Below are 23285 nucleotides of genomic sequence, written 5' to 3' on the forward strand. Positions count from 1 at the left end.
AGCTTACTACATTTACAGAACACGGCTACATAACCCTAAAAAATTGGGAGACTGGCTAAAGAAAACAAAAATGCCATGATTTGGAAATCTCATATCGCCATATTTTATTTGTAACAAAATCTAGAAGACATATCAAAAGTTAAAAAGTTAGACATTTTTCCATGATATTTGAAAAATGTAACTAAATTTAGAAATTGATTACAGGAATGAAAGTTAAAAAAAAAAAAAAAAAAAAAAGTTGTGTTTGGGTTAACAAAAGGATGGTGTCTTTAAAGTGCTGTGTAATTACTGCCCCTATATGTGAGTAAAATAAATAAAGGATGTGTTACTAATGAAAAACAGGTCCATTTTCACATGACTGAGTTTAAAAAGAACATGTTAAGCCGGTTTCACACTTGCATTGAACGGCATCCGTCATAATGCGTTGTGTGATGCATGTGACAGATGCGTTGTAAATAGTGTGATATAAAGACAACGGATTCCTGTGAAATAACGCGTTGTGTTAAGCTGAGAGAGCGCCCCCATCATCACTGCACACACCCCGACACTACCGCACTCATCATCATCACTGCACACACCGCCGGCACTACTGCACTCATCATCATCACGGCACACACCCCAGCACTACCGCACTCATCATCATCACCAGTGGCGTAACTAGAGTTTGATGGGCCCCGGTGCAAAGTTTGGACTTGGGCCCCCCAACCGTACACGACACTCGGGGTATGGGATAGTGTCGCTGACATTTGGCTCTTTCCTTCAGCACCCAGGTTTCCTATGAGCTGAAATCTCTTGCTATCAGCAGCTTTCCTATGTTCTGCTTTACATCTTGTTCTCATCATGTACCTTCCCCATGCTGTGCTATACATCTTTCCCTCAGCACGCAGCTTTCCCATGATATCAGAGCATGAGAAAGCTGGGTGCTGAGGTGCTGAGGGAAAGAGCTTATTTTCCTCAGCACAAAACTTTCCCATACCATGCTTTATCTTTGTCCCCTTCGTATATAGTTATCCAAATACTATAATGACCCCCCACATAGCCTTCCATATAGTATAATGGGTCTCACATAACCCTTCATATGTTATAATGCACCTCCCATAGTCCTCCATGTATTATAATACACTTCACATAGTCCTCCATATAATATAATGTAGAGCATAGTCCTCCATATAATACACATCCCACAGTCCTCGATTTAAGATAACACCCCTTAATCCTTAATATAGTATAATGCACACTCCATAATCCTCCATATAAATGCACACACCATAATCCTCCATATAGTATAATGCACCCCCATAGACCTCTGGCCACCGTTTATTCACTGATTAAAAAACATTAAAACATGTCCTCACCAGAGGCGCAGCTAAGGTTTCAGCTCAGAGCTTGTGTAGACACCCGTATTTTTGGCCCGAGTGCGATCTCACAAAACATTGGATCGCACTCAGACCAATGTTATCGAATGAGGCAGTGGTTATCTTCAATTTTGTTCTTGGACCAAGTGGTCTGGGAAAAAAAATTGCAGCGTGCATGCGCACAATGATACAGTTAAGTGTAGCGTCAGGGCCGTAGTTGGGGTTCATGCTGCCCCTACCAGTAAGTCAGTGTAAAGCATCATGCCCATGTGGCTAGAAGTATGCAAATTGCACACTTCTGGTCATATGACAGCCCCCTCTCACTGCCGACACTGGAAAACCCTGACAGCTCGCTGTGCGCATGCAATGAGGATTCACATGTCTGCAGTCACAGGCCATTAAACTGCCAATCAGCTTCGTATAACCAATCGGTCAACGATCATTTAAAGGGAATCTGTCAGCAGGTTTTTGCCTTCTAATCTGAGAGCAGCATAACATAGGTGCAGAGATCCTGATTCCAGCGACGTGTCACTTACTTGACTGCTTAGGCTATGTGTGCACGTGTGCGTATTGCATGCAGTTACGCTGCGTTCTGCATGCGTCCTGCGTCCCCAGCACAATCTATGAAGATTGTGCATGAGACGTGCGCACGTGGCGTATTAGAACGCAGCGCTTCGGCTGCTGCCCGAAGCGAGCGTTCTAAAAAGTGACATGTCACTTCTTTCTTGCGCTTTGCATGCTGCCTATAGGGAGAGGCAGCATACAGAGCGCACAAATTCTGTAGGCACCAGGCGCTTCAGAAAGGAGCTTTTCAGCTGCGCTCTGAAGCGGACCTTTTGTGTGCGGTGCAGAGCGCATATGTGCGCACATAGCCTTAGTGTAGTTTTGATAAAATCACTGATTAATCAGCAGCAGATCATCATTACAGGACTACTTGGCCTGTTTCCAGGTAATCTAGCATATTCAAGAGCTTTTATCTGCAGCAGAGAAAACATTGTTTTTATCAAAATGACAGCAAATAGTTCAGTAAGTGACACATCGCTGGAATCAGGGTCTCTGTCTCTACATGATGCTGCTCTCACATGGGGGAGCAAATCCTGGTGACGGATTCCCTTTAAAGGAGGCGATTGTCCAGTATAAATGCTCCCTTAGATCCAGGTACCTTATTGGAGACTTCTTCTCAGATTGTAATGGTTTCATCCCATTCTTCATCTGGTCCAGATGCCCTAATGACCTTGGACATCCACAACTCGTCTTCCAAGATTTCCTCCTTCTCTGGTTTTCCACAACATATCCTAACACGATGCCCTAAAAAATTAGTGTCATTATTACACCTAAATAAAAAATATCCATACATGCTGTGCACTAAATAACACGTATACTGTGCACCTGAAAAAAATAATTCCCCCACTATGGTCCCTGACAAAAAAGTTACCCCTCATTGTCCCCCTTATGATACATGGTTTCCACACTGTCCCACTCATATACAGTCATATGAAAAAGTTTGGGCACCCCTATTAATATGTCAGACTTAACCTGCTTTTTTTAAATTATATTAAAATATATCTCTTTATTCATATCTCTTTAAAAAAATCTTCATACCAAGACAAACGACAAACAATATATATGCAGTGTAAATTTAAAAAGGGTGTCTGGATCACTTTACTTTAGACACTTGAGGGATGGAAGGTAAGAAGAAAAATGCACACCTCTTTTTGAAAGGTCAATAATACTCGAGGGGAACCATTCACATAGGAATGTCCTTAATTTTGCCCTCACAAGGACTATCCCTACCTATCAATGGAGTACATCCTTATTTATACGATGCCCCCATTCCTCGGCGGCTCGCCCTTGTATGTCCCTTCTCTCTCCCTCTCAATCAATACAAAAAACAAGTCTCTACAGTGAAGAAGACCACCTAAATCTCCGGCACCCAGTGCATATAACACATATATAGTGACAATAATACCCAGTCTGGACTTTCCCTCAATCTCGCTCCTACCTGGCCAATGGAGTACACCCTTATTTTTCCGGTGCCCCCACTCCTCGGCGGCTGGCCCTAAGTTTGGCCCTTACAGTCTTAGTGGAGGGACTGACATATAGTCATTAGAAAATTTCCATTATATTCAAAATTGAAATTGTTCACTTATCTGGGAATCTCCAAGGTGCCTAAAGAATATTCAATTTCTTATATCATAATTTCTTTAAGGTCTGATCTCAACGCGTTTCACTCCATACACATAGCTGACGGAGCTCATCAGGAGATTTTTTTTCTCTTTTCAAGTTGGCCTAATAGCCTTAGCTGTTGCAGTCTCCAGACATCAAATGGTATTTCATTTTTGAATATCATGGAAATTTTCTAATGACTATATGTCAGTCCCTCCACTAAGACTGTAAGGGCCAAACTTAGGGCCAGCCGCCGAGGAGTGGGGGCACCGGAAAAATAAGGGTGTACTCCATTGGCCAGGTAGGAGCGAGATTGAGGGAAAGTCCAGACTGGGTATTATTGTCACTATATATGTGTTATATGCACTGGGTGCCGGAGATTTAGGTGGTCTTCTTCACTGTAGAGACTTGTTTTTTGTATTGATTGAGAGGGAGAGAGAAGGGACATACAAGGGCGAGCCGCCGAGGAATGGGGGCATCGTATAAATAAGGATGTACTCCATTGATAGGTAGGGATAGTCCTTGTGAGGGCAAAATTAAGGACATTTCTATGTGAATGGTTCCCCTCGAGTATTATTGACCTTTCAAAAAGAGGTGTGCATTTTTCTTCTTACCTTCTATCCCTCAAGTGTCTAAAGTAAAGTGATCCAGACACCCTTTTTAAATTTACACTGTATATGTATTGTTTGTCGTTTGTCTTGGTATGAAGATTTTTTAAAGAGATATGAATAAAGAGATATATTTTAATATAATTTAAAAAAAGCAGGTTAAGTCTGACATAATAGCTAAATGTGTTACCCGCTAAAGAAATTCCTTTTCTGAGAGTGCACCCCTATTAATGTTAACCTTTTTTCTTTATAACAATTTGGGTTTTTGCAACAGCTATTTCAGTTTCGTATATCTAATAACTGATGGACTCAGTAATATTTCTCTATTGAAATGAGGTTTATTGTACTAACAGAAAATGTGCAATCCGCATTTAAACAAAATTTGACCGGTGCAAAAGTATGGGCACCTCAACATAAAAGTAACATTAATATTTTGTAGATCCTCCTTTTGCAAAAATAACAGCCTCTAGTCTCTTCATGTAGCTTTTAATGAGTTCCTGGATCCTGGATGAAGGTATTTTTGACCATTCCTGTTTACAAAACAATTCCAGTTCAGTTAAGTTTGATGGTCGCCGAGCATGGACAGCACGCTTCAAATCATCCCACAGATGTTCAATGATATTCAGGTCTGGGGACTGGGATGGCCATTCCAGAACATTGTAATTGTTCTTTTGCATGAATGCCTGAGTAGATTTGGAGCGGTGTTTTGGATCATTGTCTTGCTGAAATATCCATCCCCTGCGTAACTTCAACTTTGTCACTGTTTCTTGCACATTATTGTCAAGAATCTGCTGATACTGAGTTGAATCCATGCGACCCTCAACTTTAACAAGATTCCTGGTGGCGGCATTGGCCACACAGCCCCAAAGCATGATGGAACCTCCACCAAATTTTACTGTGGGTAGCAAGTGCTTTGCTTGGAATGCCGTGTTTTTTTGGCTCCATGCATAATGCCTTTTTGTATGACCAAACAACTCAATCTTTGTTTCATCAGTCCACAGGACCTTCTTCCAAAATGTAACTGGCTTGCCCAAATGTGCTTTTGCATACCTCAAGCGACTCTGTTTGTGGCGTGCTTGCTGAAACGGCTTCTTTTGCATCACTCTCCCATACAGCTTGTCCTTGTGCAACGTGCGCTGTATTGTTGACCGATGCACATTGACACCATCTGCAGCAAGATGATGCTACAGGTCTTTGGAGGTGGTCTGTGGACTGTCCTTGACTGTTCTCACCATTCTTCTTTTCTGCCTTTCTGATATTTTTCTTGGCCTGCCACTTCTGGGCTTAACAAGAACTGTACCGGTGTTCTTCCATTTCCTTACTATGTTCCTCACAGTGGAAACTGACAGTTTAAATCTCTGAGACAACTTTTTGTATCCTTCCCCTGAACAACTATGTTGAATAATCTTTGTTTTCAGATCATTTGAGAGTTGTTTTGAGGAGCCCATGATGCCACTCTTCATAGGTGATTCAAATAGGAGAACAACTTGCAAGTGGCCACCTTAAATACCTTTTCTCATGATTGGATACACCTGCCTATGAAGTTCAAAGCTCAATGAGGTTACAAAACCAATTTAGTGCTTTAGTAAGTCAGTAAAAAGTAGTTAGGAGTATTCAAATCAAGAACTTGATAAGGGTGCCCATACTTTTGCACCGGTCAAATTTTGTTTAAATGCGGATTGCACATTTTCTGTTAGTGCAATAAACCTCTTTACAATCCAGAAATATTACGGAGTCCATCAGTTATTAGATATATGAAACTGAAATAGCTGTTGCAAAAACCCAAATTGTTATAAAGAAAAAAGGTTAACATTAATAGGGGTGCCCAAACTTTTTCATATGACTGTACTATGACCACTGCACCATTGCTCCGCTGTGAATTCTGGCCGCCACACTGTCTTTCCCTATGAAAAATATTCGTTAAACCATCCCATCTCATTAACCCCTTCACCCCCGGGCGATTTTCCATTTTTGTTTTTTGCGCCCTTTGAAGAGCCGTAACTTTTTAATTTTTCCATCAATCTTGCCATATAAGGGCTTATTTTTTGCGGGACGTGTTGTAGTTTTAAATAAAACCATACATTTTATCATATAGTGTGCTGGAAATTGGCAAAAAAAATTCCAAGTGCGGAAAATTTTTTAAAAGAAAGTGTGATTGCATGATTGTTTTTAGGATATTTTATTCACCATGTTCACTGTATGGTAAAACTGATATGTAAGGGGTACTTTACACGCTGCGACATCGTTAGCAATTTCTAGCGATGTTGCGCGCGATAGCACCCGCCCCTGTCGCTCGTGTGATATTGTGTAATCGCTGCCGTAGCGAACATTATTGCTACCGCAGCGTCACACGCACATACCTTGACAACGACGTCGCTGTGACCGCCGAACAATCCCTCCTTCAAGGGGGAGGGGTGTTCGGCGTCATAGCCACGTCACTGCCGCGTCACTAAGCGGACGGCCAATAGAAGAGGAGGGGTGGAGATGAGTGGGACATAACATCCCGCCCACCTTCTCCCTTCCGCATTGCCGGAGGACTCAGGTAAGGAGATGTTCGTCGCTCCTGCATTGTCACACATAGAGATGTGTGCTGCCGCAGGAACGACGAACAATATCGTACCTGCAGCAGCAACGACATTAAGGAAATAAGCGACGTGTCAACGAACATCGTTTTTGAACGATTTTGCGATCGTCGCTCCTTGGTGTCACACGCTGCGATGTCTGTAACGGCGCCGGATGTGCATCACTAACGACGTGACCCCGACAATATATCGTTACCTATGTCGCAGCGTGTAAAGCACCCTTTAGTGTCATGCCTCAGTTCAGTGCAAGTTTGTTGACACCAAACATGTATAGGTTTACTGTTATCTAAGGGGTTAAAAAAATCAGACGTTTGTCCAAAAAAAGTTGCACATTTTTTGCGCCATTTTCCAAAAACCGTAGCGTTCTCATTTTTCGGGATCTATGGCTCAGTGCTGACTTAATTTTTGCGTCTTGAGCTGATGTTTTTAATACCATTTTTTGGCATTTGCTATATTTTTATCATCAGTGGAATAGGCTGGCAGCACTCACAAATTATTATTATTATTTATTATTATAGCGCCATTTATTCCATGGCGCTTTACAAGTGAAAGAGGGTATACGTACAACAATCATTAACAGTACAAAACAGACTGGTATAGGAGGAGAGAGGACCCTGCCCGCGAGGGCTCACAGTCTATAGGGAATGGGTGATGGTACAAAAGGTGAGGACAGAGCTGGTTGCGCAGTGGTCTACTGGGCTGAGGGCTATTGTAGGTTGTAGGCTTGTTGGAAGAGGTGGGTCTTGAGGTTCCTCTTGAAGCTTTCCATGGTAGGGGAGAGTCTGATGTGCTGAGGTAGAGCGTTCCAGAGTATGGGGGATGCACGGGAGAAATCTTGTACACGATTGTGGGAAGAGGAGATAAGAGAGGAGCAGAGAAGGAGATCTTGTGAGGATCTAAGGTTGCGTGCAGGTAGGTACTGGGAGACTAGGTCACAGATGTAGGGAGGAGACAGGTTGTGCATGGCTTTGTATGTCATGGTTAATGTTTTGAACTGGAGTCGTTGGGCGATGGGAAGCCAGTGAAGGGATTGGCAGAGTGGCGAGGCTGGGGAGTAGCGAGGGGAGAGGTGGATTAAGCGGGCTGCAGAGTTTAGGATAGATTGGAGGGGTGCAAGAGTGTTGGAAGGGAGGCCAGAGAGCAGGAAGTTGCAGTAGTCGAGGCGGGAGATGATGAGGGCATGCACTAATGTTTTTGCTGATTCTTGGTTAAGAAAAGCACGGATCCGGGAGATATTTTTGAGTTGTAATCGGCATGAGTTGAAGAGGGCTTGGATGTGTGGCTTGAAGGATAGAGCAGAGTCGAGGGTCACTCCAAGGCAACGAGCTTGTGAGACTGGGGTGAGTGAGCAACCATCAAGTTTGATGGAAAGGCTTGTTGGAGGAGATGAGTGAGGAGGAGGAAAGACAATAAACTCTGTTTTGTCCATGTTAAGTTTTAGGAATCGTGCAGAGAAGAAGGATGAAATAGCAGACAAACATTGTGGTATTTTGGTTAGTAGAGAGGTAATGTCAGGTCCAGAGAGGTAGATCTGTGCGTCATCGGCATAGAGATGATACTGGAAGCCGTGGGACTCTATGAGCTGTCCCAAGCCGAAGGTATAGATTGAGAACAGCAGGGGTCCAAGAACTGAGCCTTGAGGGACACCGACAGATAGGGGGCGAGATGATGAAGTGGTGTGAGAATGGGAGACGCTGAAAGTTCGGTCGGTTAGGTATGAGGAGATCCAAGATAGGGCCAAGTCTGTGATGCCCAGAGATGAGAGAATCAGTAGTAGGAGGGAATGGTCTACTGTGTCGAAGGCAGAGGACAGGTCCAGGAGGAGGAGGATAGAGTAGTGTCGCTTGGCTTTGGCGGTTAGTAGATCATTGGTGACTTTGGTTAGGGCAGTTTCGGTAGAATGATGTGGTCGGAAGCCAGATTGAAGCCGGTCAAAGAGGGAGCAGGAGGAGAGGTATGAGGACAATTCAAGATGGACATGCTGTTCCAGTAGTTTTGAGGCGTAGGGGAGAAGGGATATGGGGCGATAGTTTGACACAGAGGATGGGTCAAGGGAGGGCTTTTTGAGGATGGGTGTAATAGAGGCATGTTTAAAGCATGAAGGGAATACACCACTTGCTAGTGATAGGTTGAAGAGATGGGTTAGGGCTGGGATGAGGACTGCGGTGATGTTGGGGATGAGGTGCGATGGGAGCGGGTCCAGTGCACAGGTGGTTAGATGTGATCTTGAGAGTAGAGTGGAGAGATTGTTTTCTGTCATGGTGGAGAAGCTGGATTTGGAGGAAGAGGGATGAGTAGCTATGATGAGGGGCTGTGGGGATTGTGGGCCAAAGCTTGCTGTGATGTTGTCAATCTTCCGCTTGAGGAAAGAGGCAAAGTCTTCAGCTGAGATGAGAGGAGAGGGAGGTGGTGCCGGAGGACGGAGGAGAGAATTGAAAGTGTTGAATAGCTGTTTAGGGTTGTGAGAGAAACCGTTGCTTTTATTCATGCTTCATTCGTGCATACAAAAGGCAGGCAAAAGGGGGGAGGGAGGACGCTGGACAACGGCACTGTTTCGCACCACTAGGGGTGCTTCCAGGGGTCCATCACACACACTACACCCCCATATGTCACACATCCTGCTCCCCATGCAGCCTGCACCCCCATATCACACGCACTACACTCCCATATCCCACACACACTGCTCCCCATACAGCCTGCACCCCCCATATCCCACACACTGCACCCCAATGTCACACACCCTGCTCCCCATACAGCCTGCACCCCCTATATCACACACACTACACCCCCATATCTCACACACCCTGCCACACATACAGCCTTCACCCCCCATATCACACACACTGCAGCACCCCATATCACACACACACTACACCCCCATATGTCACACACCTTGCTCCCTATACAACCTGCATCCCCCACAGCACACACACTACACCCCCATATCCCACACACCCTGCTCCCCATACAGCCTGCACCCCCCCCATATCACACACACTACACCCCCATGTCACACACCCTGCCCCACATATCTCACCCTGCCTGTACTCCAACTTACCCCTCTCAAAAACTCTGTACCCCTTCACATCCTTTTGTCACAGTCTGCAGCCCTCATATGCCACTCACCCTGCAGCCCCCCTCCCCCTCATGTTCCCTCTTTTTTCATTACCAGTCATGTGTCCCAATCTCCTTCAGGAATCGATATCTTCAGATATTTTCTGCCCGGCAAACCTGTGTCTCCTCCCACACAGTCACATGGGCATGACATCATCTCAGGTCCTGGAAGGATGGATTCAGTCTTCTGTGCAGGAGAACTTCTGCTCTGCCGCAGCTCAGAAACGCCTGGTGGGCCTCTCCAGGTCAGGGGCCCCTCTGCCCCATGCTGACACCGGGCCCTCCTGACTCACAACCCGGCCCCCGGCGGTCGCGTGGTCGGCAACTGAAGAGCGCATCTCCTCTCCTACAGAGAGGAGCCGGCTCTGCAGAGCAGCTGCCGGGCCCCTATAATCCTGCGGGCCCGGTTGCAGTGGCGACCTCTGCGACCGCGGTCGTTATGCCCCTGATCATCACTGCACACACCCCGGCACTACCACACTCATCATCATCACTGCACACACCCTGGCACTACCGCACCCATCATCATCACTGCACACACCCCGGCACTACCGCACCCATCATCATCACTGCACACACCCCGGCACTACCGCACTCCTCATAATCATCATCATCACTGCACACACACCGGCACTACCGCACTCATAATCATCCCCGCAACCCCCGGCACTACCGCACTCATGATAGATGATGATGACTAGGATAATAAAAGACACTACCTCACTCATCATAATCACCGCACACACCCAGGCCTACCGCCCATCATATCCCTGCACACACCGCATCTATCCAGCATCACTCTACACCTCTGCACATCTCTCATCACCATCACAGACCATATCCTGCACTACCATCACCACACAGACCCTGGCACTACCACCCCCATCATAACCGCACACACGCAGGCACTACCGCATCCGTCATCACACACACACACAGTGACGTCCCCGCTGACAGCACGACTCACTCAGTTGTTGCTTGGAGCTGACAGAGAGCGGCGGTGTTCTACAGCCGCTCCTGTCAGAATCATGTAGCAGAGCTGATGTGTCGCGGGACCTCGTGTGGATTACGCCGGACCTGGAGGGGTATTTGGGGATTAATAAAGTGGTGAAAGAGGGTGTTTTTTTTATCTTTTATTCCAAATAAAGTATTTTTTCGGGTGTATGTGTTTATTTACTTTCACTTACAGGTTAATCATTGTTGGTGTCTCATAGACGCCTGCCATGATTAACCTAGGACTTAGTGGTAGCTATGGGCTGCTGCCATTAACTCCTTATTACCTCGATTGCCACCACACCAGGGCAATTCGGGATGAGCCGGGTAGAGTCCCGGGACTGTCGCATCTAATGGATGCGGCAATTTCGGGCGACTGCTGGCTGATATTGTTAGGCTGGGGGGATTCCCATAACGTGGGGCTCCCCATCCTGAGAATATCAGCCTTCAGCCTTGTGACTTTACATTGGCTGGTATAAAAATTAGGGGGGTCCGCACGCCTTTTTTTTTTTTCAATTACTTATTGTACTGCACGATATAGACCGCCCACTGCCTGCTGTGATTGGTTGCAGTGAGACAGCTGTCACTCAGCGTGGGGGCGGGTTTGACTGCAACCAATCATAGGCGCCATTAGGCGGAGGAAGCAGTGAATACTAGATGGAATAATGAGCGGCCGGCTTTTTTAAAAGAGGAAAAGCCGCCGGAGCTTTGTGACAACTGTGCAGCGTCGCGCCCTTGATCAGTGAGTATGAGAGAGGGGGGAGAGAGACCAGGAGTGATTTTAAACGGTTTTGATCGTTCTGCTGGACATGCTGAGCATGCTTAGTAGAACATGAACGGAATCAGTCAGCGGATTCCGCCGCTTAGTGCATAGCGTCGGAATATGCCACCATAGACAATCATTAGACACCGTGGCGGATTCCAACAGAATCCGTCAAGGTGTGCTATTTTAGCGACACAAAAAACGCTACATGCAGCGTTCCTTTCGCCCGACGCAGTGTCAAAATAACGGCGCTGCGTCGTGCAGCTGATGCAATGCAGACACTTGCGTTACAGTGTGTCGTCCATACAATTCTATGGAGAATAGCGCAGTGCGTTAACGGACTGCTCTATTCTCCATAGCGGCGGATTGCGCTGAACGCAGGTGTGAAACCTGCCTTAGAGAGGCATAGTGTCTCAGAAGCAAAGGATGTCAGAGGTTCACCAGGCTATGAACAACTGCATCTAAAAATCGTGGAACAATTTCACAAAAATGTACTTAATGTAAAATTGCAACGACTTTGAATATCTGCCCATCTATAGTACATAATATCAAACAGTTTAGATATTATGACTTAATCCATATGTAACAGGACTGATCAACAGTATTTGATGCCTCTGATCTACAGGCCCCTAGGTTGTTGTGGGTTTGTTTTTTTTTTTTTTTTAAAAAAAAAACAGGTGTGATTCAGTTGTGCAAATCGCTGCATGGGCTAAGGAATACTTCCAGAAATCATTCCTTGAACACAGTTTGTTGTGGAATCTACAAATGCAAGTTTAAAGCTCTTCCATGCAAAGAAGAAGCCACATATCTACAAAATCCAGAAACACTTCCATCTTCCCTGGGCCACAGCTCATTTGAAATGGATTGAGGCAAAATGGAAAACTCTTCTGTGGTCAGATTAATATTTGAAATTTTTTGTGGAAACTACGGGTACTGCATACTACAAACCAGTGGCGTTACTAGAGCTTGATGGGCCCCGGTGCAAAGTTCAGACTTGGCCCCCCCTCCACAAACATCGACACGTGGGGTACGGGATAATGATGCTGACACTTGGCACTTACCCACAGCACCCAGATTTCCCATGATCCCTCTATCAGCACCCAACTTTCGTATGTTCTGATATCCATCTTGTCCTCTGCATCCAGCTTTCCCATGCTCTGCTATACATCTTTCCCTAAGCTCCCTGAGGAAGAATACTGGAAACGTACGTCGGAGTAGAGGGACAGTATAGCACATGCACTTTTGGTAATTACCATTACTATTACTTTTAAGCACTTTAGCACCTTCTTTCCTGAACACTTGGCCATATCTTGTTGTTTATCTTTATCTTTATCTTTATTCCTGATCTCGGAGCTGACAGCCTGTGTATGCATATGCACTTGTAAGCACATTAGCACTTTTTTAACCTTGCTATATGCAGCTGAATAGCTGAACACTAAGCCGTATTTTTCTGTATATTTTTTCCTGACACCTTATATTCATTTGTGACTCTGGAGCTGATAGTTTTATATGTAAGTACACTTATAAGCACGTTAGCACTTTTTCTTTTTAGTCAAGCAACTTTGCTATATTCAGCTAAATAGCTGAACACTATACTGTGCTTTGCTATTTACCTTGTCTGAGACTTTGTAGCTGACAGCTTGTGTATATATATTTATATACTGGTAAGCACTTTGGCACCTTATTTAACAACTTTTTCTGCTTATTATTTTGTAATATACAGCTGAATATTTCTTTCTATTCTGCTCTTTTTTCTTATTGAGATCGGTTTTTGCTATTTGGCTTGAATATTTTTAAAGGTATTTTGGCTAATTAGTTCCTTTCCTTCTTACAACTTTCATGCGATTTAAATTGCAGGTCTGTATATTACACTCTGTATTTTGAGACTTTTTGGTCATTATTGTGCTTATATTTAAAGATCTTTACTGAATTAGGCTTTAGTCTTACATTTTCATGTGACTATCATAAATTAGCACTTTGCACATTGCATCTTGTTTTTTACTTTTATTTTTGATTTTTTCAGTGATTGTTTCACCCCTATTTTCACAATAATTTTTTGAGTAATATAGCCTTATGCACATTGTGTGTTCTTAATTTTTACATGATTCACACACTATTTTACCTTGAATATTATTATTAATTTTTATAAAGTCACACGTAGATGTTTCTTATCCATCGGCCTATAAAATTTTTTTAAAAAAAAGTAGTAATTATTTTTTCATAAGCGCATGAAGATTTTAATAAGGATATTTAACCTGTATATATATAAAAATTTGGAATACATTGTTTTATGTTGTTTAATCTAAATTTGATAAACAGTTCGGCTTTGTATATACTTTGGTGCACGTCTTATAGTTATTTTTATATTTTTGCTTATATATCGTCCCTCATGTTGAAGCATCATTATTATTATTATTGATTTTAACATTGATATGCATATTTTTATGAATTATTCAGAAATAAAACTTATTGAAATCACTGTTTTTTTGTGGACAATCCTTGCTCCTCAAATGTTGTTTTGAATTTTATTAGCAGTGAATATTAATTTCAGACCTTTGTTGTTAATCTTTCCCTAAGCAACCACCTTTCCCATATCAGAGCATGGGAAAGCTGGGTGCTGAGAGAAGATTATAGCAGAGAATGGGAAAGCTGGGTGCTGAGGGAAAGAGCCTTTTTCCCTCAGCACAAAACGTTCCCATCCCCTGATTGTATCTTTGTCCCACTTGTATATAGTTCTCCAAATACAATAATGGCCCCCACATAGCCTTCCAAATAGTATAAAGGGTCCCACATAACCCTTCATATATTAGAATACACTTCCATAGTCCTCTATGTATTATAATGCATTTCATAGTTCTCCATGCATTATAATTCACCCCATAGTACGCAATATATAATACTGCACCACATAGTCCTCCATTTATTATAATGCACCCCCATAATCCTCCATGTATAAAGTAGCCCTTCAATTATTATCATGAATTTCTCATAGTTCTCCATGTATTATAATTCACCCCGTAGTTCTCCATATATTATAATTCACCCCATAGTTCTCCATATATTATAATTCACCCCATAGTTCTCCAAATATTATACTGCACCACATAGTCCTCCATATATTATAATGCAGCCCTATAGTCCTCCATGTATAAAGTAGCCCTCATAGCCCTCCAATTATTATAATGAATTTCTCATAGTTCTCCATATATTATACTGCACCACATAGTCCCCAATGTGTTATAATGCACCCCCATAGTCCATGAATAAGGTAGGCTCCATAGTCCTCCATGTATTATAATGTAGCCCCCATAGTCCTATATATATTATAACGCAACCCCATAAAACTTCATTTCTCTATCGCTTCATTGGGGGACACAGGAAACGATGGGTGTATGCTGCTGGGACTAGGAGGTGACACTATGCAAATAACAAAGTTAACTCCTCCCACGTAGTATACACCCACTGACTGGAGCTGAGGAGATCAGTTTTTGCTTAGTGTCCGAGGAGGTTGGACACGCAGGGGCTGCTCTCAGCCCCTCAGGTTTGTATTGTTGTGTTTTATTAATCTTTTTCCTTTGTTTTTCAGACACAGCTCTTCGGGCGACAGGGTGTAATCGCTCACCCTGCTCTCCCACATAGAGACCGGTCGCACAGAAGTGGGGTCCGTCCGCCACTTCCGTTGTCCTCCTTGTCTGTCTGGCAGGACCCTACCCCCCTAACACTTTCAAGCGGTTTGGGGGGCATCCGCACAGATGGTCCTTGCCCCCCTCCCCAAAAACTCTCTCGCTCCCGAGCCTGATTGGGGGGTAGGAGGACGAAGACCGTACCTAGGATGGAGAGGTACTCTTCCGGTCTCCCCTATCCCCGGGACGACTGTCAAGATGTCTTCACTCGCCTCCCAGGATGCATCCAGGATCACCTCAAGACAAGCCGGGACCTCAGGGTAAGTACTCTGCACTCCCCCGTCCCGGGTTATGGGGGGGAGGGATCCCGTCTACATAATCTCCTGCCCCTTCACCATTTGGGTCAGGGGGTCCCATATCTCCCTTGGAGCCCCACCTAGGCCCCCCGTAGCTTCCTGTAGCGTGGCCTCCCTGCCAGGGCTGTGGAGTCTGAGTCGGAGTCGGAGTGGGAGCTCATTTTGGTGGAGTCGGAGTCGGTATAAAATGCACCGACTCCGACTCCTAGAATATATAATAAATTGGGGACCGTAGTGCAATGCAGAATGTGCTGAATATTTTACTAAAGAATATTTAGTATAATGCTTATATTTAAGTGAAAAATTTACTGTGAACATCAGACATTTAATTATTTTTATGATACAATAACCAAGATATTTGGATAGAACATAAAATATTTATTGGAATACAACTTTAGAACACAAAAAACTAATAAATTGTAAATGTGTAATACAAAAAGACTTGGGTGTATGGGTGGATGGTAAACTTCACTTTAGTGGACAGTGTCAGGCAGCTGCTGCCAGGGCTAATAAAATAATGGGATGTATTAAAAGAGGTATAAGTGTTCATGAAAAAAATATAGTTCTACCTCTGTACAAGTCACTAGTGCGACCGCACTTAGAATACTGTGTACAATTCTGGTCACCGATATATAAGAAGGACATAGCTGAACTGGAGAGGGTGCAGAGAAGAGCCACCAAGATTATTAGAGGAATGGGTGGGCTGCAATACCAAGACAGGTTATTAAACTTGGGGTTATTTAGTTTGGAAAAACGAAGGCTTAGGGGGGATCTAATCACAATGTATAAATATATGAGGGGACAGTACAGAGACCTTTCCAAAGATCTTTTTACACCTAGGCCTGCGACTGGAACACGGGGGCATCCGCTACGTCTTGAGGAAAGAAGGTTTAATCATAATCACAGACGAGGATTCTTTACTGTACAAGCAGTGAGACTATGGAACTCTCTGCCGCATGATGTTGTAATGAGTGATTCACTACTAACATTTAAGCAGAGCCTGGATGCCTTTCTTGAAAAATTTAATATTACCAGTTATGTATATTAGATTTTATGACAGGGTATTGATCCAGGGAACTAGTCTGATTGCCGGATGTGGAGTCAGGAAGGAAATTTTTTCCCCATTGGAACTTGTTTGCCACATTGGGTTTTTTTTTGCCTTCCTCTGGATCAACATGTTAGGCTACGGGTTGAACTAGATGGACTTAGAGTCTCCCTTCAACCTTAAAAACTATGATGATGATACAATATGTAAAAAATTATATATATATATATATAGATATATATATATATATATATATATATATATATATATATATATATATTATATATATATATATATATATACATACACACACACACAAGATATATGTAATCTACTGTATATTACATAGTGTATTACATATTTACAATTTATTAGTTTTGTGTTCTAAAGTTGTATTCCAATAAATATATTTTATGTTCTATCCAAATATCTTGATTATTGTATCATAAAAATAATTAAATGTCTGATGTTCACATACACATGTTCATGTACTACAATAAATTTTTCACCTAACTATAAGCAATATATGTAGGAGCCGGAGCCGGAGCCGGAGTCTGAGTCTGTGCAAGAGAAATTGAGGAGTCGGAGTCTGAGTCGAAGGTTTGGCTTACCGACTCCACAGCCCTGCTCCCTGCGCTCCCCCGATCGGCACCCCTGCCGTGGCGTCCACTACCCGGCGTCTCCCCCCCCCCCCCCCTTCCCGGTAGCCTCCCCTTAAACTTTAGCCCCCGGCTCCATTGCGACTCAGCGTCCCCCTCCGGCGGCCTACCTTCAAAATTTAGCCCCCGGCTTTGCGGCCCGCTCAGTATCAGCGCGCCCTCCAGGCTACGCCCCCAGCCGCTATTCTGTCCGCGCGCGCGGGTTTTTCAAATATCCCGCCTCTTTTCCCCTCGCGCGGCCTCAGTCCTCCTCCCGGCGTCTGACGTCATTTCCGGGCGCCAATCCCCGGCGCGCGTCATCCCTGCGCCTTCACCGGCCCTTCCCTCCGGGTAAGCGGCGCTGCCGCCGCCGCGAACTTCGACCTCCTCCGCCCGGGTAGGTCGACCCTGCAGCCACCGGCGTTGCCGCCACGCCCGTGCTCCGCCAGGGTGAGCGCTGCTTGCGCCGCCACCAGGCCCACTCCACCGACCGGATAAGCGTTCCTGGCAACGCCGCGACTCTCCCTTCCCAGACTGTCTGCGCCACCACTGCCGCAGGTTTGCGACGCTACGCTCACCCGCAGGCAGTGCTGGACCCAGCGCTCCCCTCTGACAGTGATTAGGTCCCTGCTCCCCTGACCTCGGAGTCTGTCAGCGATCTTGCAGCAGTCAGTGCGCCATATCTGAGCCCTCCAACAGGCACCTGACTCCCCCTCAGGGCTCATTCTCCAGGGTACTGTTCTCCCTGAACATGCAGTCCTGTTGGTGAGGGGACAGGGCCCATTCACTAGGATACCGCTTTGTGAAGCAGCCGTATGTCGCACAATTTTATTGTCTTCTGTCTTGTTTTGTACACACATCCTTCCTAGCCCAGATGTGCTCCTGATTTCTGGGTGTTCATCGTCAGTTTACCATTCTGTCTCCCAGATATTACCGCCGGTAGCACTAATTACTAATCCTAGGTGTCCAGCGGTATTATGCGCCTGTGGCACAAATTACGGATGTCACTACAGCATTCTAAATACTCCCCAGAGTACTGTCCTTACACCTGGTTATCCGTCAGGTTACGGATAGATTATTGCGCTCTACCCAGCAATCAGAAGTTCACATCTCGCTACACACGTTGTTACCCGGCGGTCCATGACTTGTCCTTTCCGTGATCGTTCCAGTGTCTCCGTGAACCGGTCATTTTTTTTCACGTGGGTTCCATGCTTACGCCCTGTGTATTCATGTACCGGTCCTCTGTCCCACGTGTCAGTGTCTCTGCGTGCCACCTGACGGTTACAGTGCGCAGTTGCCTTTTTTCTCTACACTAGTCTCTACCTGTGCGCAAGTGACACCAGTGTGCCTGGGTTTCTTTATGTACTAGTTTTCATCGGTGTGCTAGTCTCCTACTTGTCCACTATCCAGAGAGAGAGGGGAGCCAGCACGATCTGAAATTGGCATGCATAATATAAAAAGTGAAAATTCACAGATTTATTCCAACTGTACTACAATAAAAAAAATGAGATTTTTAGCAAATAATTGATCAATTTTTTGAGCCACCCCTGCCAACGTCACGGCAAATCTCAATAGGGGGGTCCTACTCTACATTCTGTATTTCATGTGCCATGCGGCCTCCTAGATAAAGTTAAAAGCAGAACCATAATAGAGCACACATACCTGTAACCTGTATATAACCGCTTCTATGTTGCAAAAAAGGCACTTGTGGATAGAGACCAGCCCAGGTCCCAGCATGTGGAGCAAGCTCTGCACCATACCAGGAATATATCAGAACTGATCCTCCCAGTGCCAGAGAGCAACCATTGATAAAGGCGGACCAGATCCAAGATGGTGCTTAATTAGCATTGCCTGTGGAAAGGGGTGAGGTAACTGAATCTGAACAGCTACCAACAGGAGGAATACATAGCAAACCAAAATCAGGCGTGCATGGCATGGTGGTGACCGGCCACCAGAATTTGTAGCATAACTACGACCAAACAGAGAGAGAGGGGAGCCAGCACGATCTGAAATTGGCATGCATAATATAAAAAGTGAAAATTCACAGATTTATTCCAACTGTACTACAATAAAAAAAATGAGATTTTTAGCAAATAATTGATCAATTTTTTGAGCCACCCCTGCCAACGTCACGGCAAATCTCAATAGGGGGGTCCTACTCTACATTCTGTATTTCATGTGCCATGCGGCCTCCTAGATAAAGTTAAAAGCAGAACCATAATAGAGCACACATACCTGTAACCTGTATATAACCGCTTCTATGTTGCAAAAAAGGCACTTGTGGATAGAGACCAGCCCAGGTCCCAGCATGTGGAGCAAGCTCTGCACCATACCAGGAATATATCAGAACTGATCCTCCCAGTGCCAGAGAGCAACCATTGATAAAGGCGGACCAGATCCAAGATGGTGCTTAATTAGCATTGCCTGTGGAAAGGGGTGAGGTAACTGAATCTGAACAGCTACCAACAGGAGGAATACATAGCAAACCAAAATCAGGCGTGCATGGCATGGTGGTGACCGGCCACCAGAATTTGTAGCATAACTACGACCAAACAGAGAGAGAGGGGAGCCAGCACGATCTGAAATTGGCATGCATAATATAAAAAGTGAAAATTCACAGATGTATTCCAACTGTACTACAATAAAAAAAATGAGATTTTTAGCAAATAATTGATCAATTTTTTGAGCCACCCCTGCCAACGTCACGGCAAATCTCAATAGGGGGGTCCTACTCTACATTCTGTATTTCATGTGCCATGCGGCCTCCTAGATAAAGTTAAAAGCAGAACCATAATAGAGCACACATACCTGTAACCTGTATATAACCGCTTCTATGTTGCAAAAAAAATCCAGTGGGCCAGCGTTTCTCTAGTCACTGTCCTGCTCCTGTGTGCCAACGTTTCCCTGTACCTGTTCACTTCTCAGTGTGCCACTGTCTGCGTCAGGCCTGATGTTCCCATACACAGGTGCTTTGAGGATCCTGCCCGCTATTCCGTGGGCCAGCGTTTCCACATACATTTGTTTGCTTTGGTGTATCAGGGTTTTCACAAGCCCTTACACTACTCAGTGTAACAGGGTTTCCATACGCACCTGTCTACACCACTGTAACAGCGTTGTGTGAACCTTCCCACTGTTTAGGGTGTCAGGTCTCTATGTGCACCTGTCAATTTCAGTGTGCTAAAGGCTTTTTTTCTATCAACCCGTCCACCATTCTGATTGAGGGTTCCATAGACCTGTCCGCTTGCCTGTGTACCAGTGTCTCTATATGTCGGCCCATCTACCAAGGTGCCAGTATCCACTAGCCAGTGTTTTCTCTATCCACCTACCCACCATCCGGTGTGCTAGTATTTCTGAAACGTACCCTCTATATATTGTGTGCAGTGTTTCTATATAACCCTGTCTACTACAGCGTGAGAGTGATTTGGGGAGCCTGCCCACTTACCTATGGGCCAGCACTTATCAGCACCAGAAGCCGGATACAGCAGCAGGCTTGAGTGCCTTGTTCAGCATTCCGCTCATCTTCGACCTAGGCGAGAGCTCCATCCAGCACTGCCCCATGAGGCGGCCCGCCAGCAGCTGTCGCATTCAGTACCAGGATTGAAGATCACTGATCCTGCCCACTATCCAAGGGACTAGCTTTTCTCCTGATCAGAAGCTGGTTACCGTAACAGGTATGTGTTGCCCTGCTCACTACCCAGCGAGTCAAGCGTAATACCTCACCTGGCGGGTCAGGTATCTCCTTCATCTCTGACTGAAGCGAGGATTGTGGTCTCAGGTACGGCAGCAACTGCCACTTTCAGTGCCAGTATTCAAGATCGATGATCCTGTCCGCTATCTAAGGGGCTAGTGTTCTCCAGACCAGATGCTGGATTCCGTAACAGGTAGGTGTTCCCCGCTTACGACCCAGCGAGTCAAACGTACTATCTCACCTGGCGGGTCAGGTATCTCCTTCTTCTTCGACTGAGGCGAGGACTGTGGTCTCCATGAACCCCTAACGTGGTACGGCAGCAACTGTCATCAGGTCGCTTCCCAGTGACCCGGGGGTTTTCTCCTGCTTCAGCCTACTCATTCAGGTAACCTGAAGGTAAGCCAGAACTCCCTGGCCAGTTCACTTCTCGGCGATCTGCAGCCATCTCCTAACTCACACCATACGTGTCATTCACAGGAGCCCTCCCCCATGGGGGTTCTCCTTCTCATAATTCACCGCAAGGGTCACCCAGTACCCGATCCCAGGGTTCGAGTTTCCCAGTCACGTCATTATAGATGCTAGCACTCCCTTCTCCTGTCCGTCACGTCATAGTGAGAATTGGTTCTTGGAATTCCTTTGGCTCCTTAACCTTGTCATTTTTCTCCGAACCTCACAGGTTCTCTGGACCCCTTCCATACACAGGGGAATTGTCTCCCATATTTTTTTCCCCGCCTGCAGGCTGGTTCGTCCACTAGAGTCAGATCACTTCTCTCAGGTGCTGTAGAATCAACATGTCAGGTTCCCCTATGGCGGAATCCCCTTACACTTTTCTCGAGTATCTCGACTCCGTTGCACCCTCTTAGGCGTTCAGTTTCCCGTCTAGTCATCCTGCGGCAATAATGGGCCAAGGCTCCTTTGGCCTCCGCTTACCTGGCACCTACTTCTACCAGGTGCCCTAGTTCTTCGCTCATTCTTCCCCCCTTAAACGTAGTTCCAGGGCCTGTCGGGTTTTTTCTTCTTAGCTCGACCTATTGCTGTCAGTCGCCTTAGCTCCTTAGCTTTCTTAGGTACAGACCTCAGAGGATGCAGTTTCTCCTGATCATCCTATTCCCCATGTATTTTACACTAGTTCTTAGTACTCCCTAAGTACTCTAACTCTTCTCCTGTACTTCGGCCCCTGACCGGGTAGGGGTTCCTTACGGGGTCTAGGTCCAGGTTCCGGTCAAAGAATCTTGTCTCTGCTAACCCTGTTTTCGGGTTTTTCTCTTCCCACCCTTGGGGACTGCTTTAGGACGTCCCATGGTTTCCTGTGTCCCCCAATGAAGCGATAGAGAAAAGTAGATTTTGGGTACTCACCGTAAAATCTCTTTCTTGGAGCCTTCATTGGGGGACACAGCACCCGCCCTTTTCTAAGACTTCAATGGATCCGGAATGTTCTGGTTTTCAAGCTTCTCCTCGTACTGCTTTTACACAAACTGATCTCCTCAGCTACGGTCAGTGGGTGTATACTACGTGGGAGGAGTTAACTTTCTTATTTGCATAGTGTCACCTCCTAGTCCCAGCAGCATACACTCATGGTTTCCTGTGTCCCCCAATGAAGGCTCCAAGAAAGAGATTTTACGGTGAGTACCCAAAATCTACTTATTGTATTATGGAGCCCCATACTCCTCCATGCATAATGCACCCCTATATTCCATGTATAAGGTGTCCTTCAATTTGTATTATGCAGCCCCCCCAGACCTCCATATATAATAATGCAGCCAGCCTACCCAGGCCTCCATGTATAATAATGCAGCCAGCCTCCCCAGGCCTCCATGTATAATAATGCAGCCAGCCTCCCCAGGCCTCCATGTATAATATAGCAGCCAGCCTCTCCAGACCTTCATCTATAGTAATACAGCCAGCCTCCCCAGTCCTCCATGTATAATAATACAGCCAGCCTCCCCAGGCGTCCATGTATAAAATAGCAGCCAGCCTCTCCAGGCCTCCATGTATAATATAGCAGCCAGCCCCCCGAGGCCGCCATGTATAATAATGCAGCCAGCCTCCCCAGACCTCCATCTATAATAATAGAGCCAGCCTCGCCAGTCCATGGGTAATAATTCATCCAGCTTCCCAGGCCTCCATGTATAGTAATACAGCCAGCCTCCCCAGGCCTCCATGTATAATATAGCAGCCAGACTCTCCAGGCCTCCATGTGTAACATAGCAGCTAGCCTCTCCAGGCCTCCATGTATAATGCAGCCTCTCCAGGCCTCCATGTATAATGCAGCCTCTCCAGGCCTCCATGTATAATGCAGCCTCTCCAGGCCTCCATGTATAATGCAGCCTCTCCAGGCCTCCATGTATAATGCA

General features: G+C 45.4%; 1 protein-coding gene across 3 annotated transcripts in view; it reads left to right on the plus strand.

Moving 5' to 3' along the window:
• SACM1L (SAC1 like phosphatidylinositide phosphatase) overlaps window positions 1-23285 on the plus strand; it is a 543139-nt gene that overhangs the window by 210018 nt on the left and 309836 nt on the right. The window lies entirely within an intron of this gene.

This window comes from Anomaloglossus baeobatrachus, chromosome 6, assembly GCF_048569485.1.
Source record: "Anomaloglossus baeobatrachus isolate aAnoBae1 chromosome 6, aAnoBae1.hap1, whole genome shotgun sequence".
Lineage (NCBI taxonomy): Eukaryota > Metazoa > Chordata > Amphibia > Anura > Aromobatidae > Anomaloglossus > Anomaloglossus baeobatrachus.